Genomic DNA, 5,000 nt, shown 5'->3' with positions numbered 1-5,000 from the left:
TTCTTCTTTTTCTTTTTTTTTTCTTTTCCTTTTTGTTTTTTCTTTTTCTTCTTTTTTGTTTTCCTTTTTTTTCTTTTTCTTCTTTTTTTTTCTTTTATTCTTCTTCTATTGTTTTTCTTTTTTCTTCGTCCTGGGTCTTGTTTTCTTTCTTTTTCTTCTTCTTCTTCTTGTTTTTCTTTTTCTTCTACGTCTTCTTCTTGTTTTCTTTTTTTCTTCTTTTTCCTTTCTTTTCTTTTCCTAGTCTTTTTTCCTTTTTTCTTCTTCTTCTTTTTCTTTTTTTTTTTTTTTCTTTTTTCTCTTTCTTTTTTTTCTTTTTCTTCTTTTTTTTCTTTTTTTCTTCTTTTTTTTTTTTATTCTTCTTTTTTTCTTTTTATTCTTCTTTTTTTTCTTTATTCTTCATTTTTTTTTCCTTTTTTTTCTTCTTTACTTCCTTCTTTGTCTTTTCTCTCTTTACACTCTGCTCTCTTCGTCTCCTCCTGTTCCCTATTTCCTCTCCCCTTTTTCTCTCTTCTCTCTTCTCTCAGTTTTTCTCTCTCTCTCCCTCTCCCTTCCCCTCTCCCTTTCCCTCCTTCTCTTTTTTTTTTCCCTCTTCCCTTTTTTTCTCTCCTTTTCCCTTTTTTCCTCTCTCCTTCTCTCCCTTTTTCCTTTTTCCTCCCTCTCCTTCCCTTCCCTCTCCCATTTTTCCCTCTCCTTCTCCCTCTTCTCCCTCCCTCCCTCCCTTTTCTCCTTCTCTCTTTCTTCTCCTTCCTTTTCCCCTCCCCTCTTTTCCCCCTTCCCTCTCCTTTTTCCTCATTTCCTTTTCCCTCTTTTCCCTCTCCTCCTTTTCCCCTCCTCCCTCCCTCCCCTCCCTTTTCCCCCTCCCTCCCCTTTCCCCTTTCCCCCTTTTCCCCCCCCCCTTCCCCTCCCCTTCCTCCCCCTCCCTCCCTTCTCCCTACTTTTCCCTTTTCCCCATTCTTTATTTCTGCCTTTTTGGTTTTTTCCCCCTTCTCCTCCTTCCCCATCCCCTTTCCCCCCTTTCCCCCTCTCCCATTTCCCCTTCCCTCTCCTTTTCCCTATTTTCCTTTTTTCCCACACCTTTTTACTGACCTTTCTCTTTGGTCTTTCGTCCTCCCTCTTCCCCCCTTTTCCCCTCTCCCATTTCTTGCCCTCTCCTTCTCCCTACTTCTCCCTCCCTCCCCATCACCTAATGAATACTGACCTTTCTCTTTGGTCTTTCGTCCTTCCTCTTCCCCCTACCATCTTCCCCCCCCTTTTCCCCCTCCCCCATTTCCCCCCCCCTTTTCCCCTTCTCCCTCTTCCCCTCTCCTTTCCCCTCTTCTCCCTCCCTCCCCATCACCTAATAAATACTGACCTTTTTTTTGGTCTTTCGTCCTTCCCTTCCTTTCCCCCTTTTTCCCCTCTCCCACTTTTCCCCCTTTTTCCCTCCCTTCTCCCTATTTCCCCTCTCCTTCTCCCTACTTCTCCCCCCCTCCCCATCACCTAATGTTTTGACCTTTCTCTTTGGTCTTTCGTCCTCCCTCTTCCCCTCCCATCTTCCCCCCTTTTCCCTCTCCCATTTCTTCCCCCCTTTTTTTCCCTCTCCCTTTCCCTTTTCCCTTTTCCCCTTTTCTCCCCTTTTACTTCCCTTTCCCCCCCCTTTTTTCCCCTCTTTTTTTCCCTCCCTCCCCATCACCTAATAAATTACTGACCTTTCTCTTTGGTCTTTCTCCTCCCCCCCCCTTTTCCCCCCTTTCCCCCTTTCCCTCCCATTTCTTCCCCCCTTTTCTTTCCCCCCCCCCTCCCAAAACCTCCCTTCCCCCCTTTTCCCCTCTCCCACTACTTCCCCATTTCTTCCCCTCTCCTTCTCCCTACTTCCCCTCTCCTTCTCCCTACTTCTCCCTCCCTCCCCATCACCGAATGATTTGTGATGACAGGGACGGCTATTGATGGAGGTCGTCCTCGAGTGGCCGAGAAGTGCCGGTCAATCAGATGGAATGCTTAGTCGAGAGGAAGTGTGTGTGTGTGGATATGTTTACTTGCTTGCGGGCGTGTGTGTGTGTTTGTGTTTATTATTTGTTATTATTAGTGTTGTTTATTTTGTTTTATTTTTATTTATTTGTTTATCATTATTATTGTTATTTATTTTGTTTTATTTCTATTTATTTATTTATCTATTTTATGATTTTATTTTTTTTATTTTTTATTATTTTTTGATGTGTGTATGTGTGTGTGTTTGTCTGTGTGTGTGTGTGGATGTGGGTGTGCGTGCGTGCGTGCGTGGTTGTGTGTGTAGATATTTGTATGTGTCTATTCGTATGTGTATGTGTTCGCTCTTATGGTGTATACACTAGTCTTATGTCGAAAAACAAGTTATTTTCCTGTATTCTTAACTTTTTCTTTCCGCCTCCTCCTTCTTACCTCTTTTCGTTGCGCCTCCTCCTTCTTACCTCTTTTTCTTCGTCTTTATAATCTTCGTATCCCTTTTATCTCTCCTTATCATCGTTTTCTTCGTATTTCCCACCTCACGTTTCCTCTTATTCCTTCTCTTTTATCTCTGTTCTCTCCTTCATCTTGTTCCTCCATTTCTATCTCTTCTTCCCCCCTTATCCTTGTCCTCTTTCTTCTCCTCTCGTCCAATTCCCCGTTTCTCAAGCTCCTCTTTAAATTCCTCAGCCTCATCTATTAGTTCTTCTGCTTCCGTTAAAGTGCATTTCGTTGGGAGCAAATGTTTGTTTTTTGTATGCATATGTGTTTCGTAACCAAATTTATCCAAATGCATTTTTCTATGTATCTATCTATCTGTCCATCTATCAAGGTATCTATGTATCTGTTCATCTATCTATGTATCTATCTACTTGTTCATCTATCTATGTATCTATTTATCTGTCCATCTATCATTATCTATCTACGATTTTATTTCCATCACTTGGCTTTTTCTTATTCTATTCCTTCGCTCCTTTCTCTTCCTTCTACTTCTGTATCTGTTTCTCTCCTATCCCATCCTGTCTTATCTATCCCATCTCCTCCTATCCTAGCATACACTCTTCCATTCTATCCAATCCCGTACTATATCTTGTCCCATCCTATCATTTTCTATTCTGTTCCCTTATATTCTATCCTAACTTACTCTATTCTATTTCCTGCCGTCCAATCTTATCCTATCCTATCATACCGTATCATGTTCTACTTTACTCTACTGTAACCTATCCTGCCCTGCCCTACTCTACTCTACCTTACCCTATTCTACCCTTACTCTACCCAGTTCTACCCTGCTCTATCCTATCCTACTCTACCCTACCCTGTTCTACCCTGTTCTACCCTGCTCTATCCTATCCTACCCTACCCTACTCTTCCCTACTCTACCCTGCTCTATCCTATCCTACTCTACCCTGCTCTATCCTATCCTATTCTACCCTGCTCTATCCTATCCTACTCTACCCTGCTCTATCCTATCATACTCTACCCTGCTCTATCCTATCATACCTAACCATCTCATCCTGGTCTCCTCTACCATCCTCAACCTTGCCTACAACCCAACCCAACCTTACACGCTTCCCTACCCAACCCTACCCTTCTCAATCCCCCATTCTATCCCTTTCCTAACTTGACTCAACCCTCTTTCCACCTCCTCCTCCTCCCCCACTCCCCCGCCGAAAGAAAGTCCCTTCAATCTCTCGAACTTTTTTTCTTTTTTCATCATCGGAGAAACCCGCCCACGTACCTCGGGTGATGACGTCATGGCGCCCACGTGGTTGCTAAGTCCCCCCCCCCCCCCGGCCGCCTCCGGTAGCGCTCGGCCGGTGCCCTTTCTTTTTTGTTTTTTTGTCTGTTTCTTTCTTTTTTTCTCTTTCTCTCTCTTTTTCTTTCTTTTTCTCTTTCTCTCTCTCTTTCTCTTCCTCTCTCTCTCTTTCTCTTCCTCTTTTTCTCTTTCTCTTTCTCTTCCTCGTTCTTTCTCTCTCTCTCTCTCTCTCTCTCTCTCTCTCTCTCTCTCTCTCTCTCCTCTCTCTCTCTCTCTCTCCTCTCTCTCTCTCTCTCTCTCTCTTTAATAAATACTTATTTTCCTCTCCATTTACCAACACAGCTCTCTGACCTGCTTCTCTTACTCTCTTTCGCAACCTCCTCCTCCTCCTCCTCCTCCTTCACCTCATCCCTCTCCATATCGCTTTAGCTTTGTCCCGATCTCTTCCCCCCTCTCCCCCTACCCCCCTATTTCACACACTCCCCTCCCTCCCCCTTTCCCCCCCTTTCTGCTCCCCCAGCCCATACACTCCCCTTCCCCCCTACACTCCCATCCTCCTACACACTCCCATCCTCCTCCCCCCTTCTCCCCCCACCCCTCCTCTACTCCAACACTCCCCTCCTCATCATCCTCTCCCCCTTTTTCTCTCCTATCACTTTTCCTCTCCCACCCCAACTCCTCCATCCACTCCTCCACCCTCTGATCACTTTTCTTTATCCACCTCCTCAACCCTTCTCTCCCCCTTTCTATCAACCACTCCTCCCCTCATACTCCACCCCCTACACCACCCCCTCTCCAACTCCCACACCTCCAACTTTCCCTTCTCCTAAACCACGCAATTACACCCCCACGCGCCGAGCAAGACAAAGAGCGTGAGCTAACGGTTGTCTTGAGAAAATATATACAAAAAATAAATAAATAAATAAATAAATAAAAAATAAAGAGGTTTAAGTCGCCTCCTCCGCCAAGGTCGCGGCAGTTCCTGTAAACGTTGTAACATTTTTTTTCTATCTTTATTTTCTTCTTCTTTTCTTCTTCTTTTCTTCTTCTTCTTTTCTTCTTCTTCTTTTCTTCTTCTTCTCTCCTTCTCCTTCTCCTTCTCCTTCTCCTTCTCCTTCTCCTCCTCCTTCTCCTTCTTCCTCTGTTTTTTGGCCTTTATTTAAATGCATGCCGCGGTTGTTGCGCCTGGAAGCCTACCCCGGGCATGAGAAGCGAGGGAGAGGAATGCGGGAGAGAGGGTGGGAGGGAAGGAGGAAGAGAGAGAAGGAGGGAGGGAGGGGAA

At 44.6% G+C, this 5,000-nt stretch overlaps 1 protein-coding gene across 1 annotated transcript in view; it reads right to left on the bottom strand.

Annotated features, from left to right (window-relative positions):
- The window catches only part of retm (real-time), a gene marked incomplete in the record, with an annotated part of 107,349 nt that overhangs the window by 59,557 nt on the left and 42,792 nt on the right, over nucleotides 1-5,000 (bottom strand).

The sequence above is a fragment of the Penaeus vannamei genome, chromosome 3 (assembly GCF_042767895.1).
Source record: "Penaeus vannamei isolate JL-2024 chromosome 3, ASM4276789v1, whole genome shotgun sequence".
Lineage (NCBI taxonomy): Eukaryota > Metazoa > Arthropoda > Malacostraca > Decapoda > Penaeidae > Penaeus > Penaeus vannamei.
This window is presented reverse-complemented; position numbering and strand designations above follow the sequence as displayed.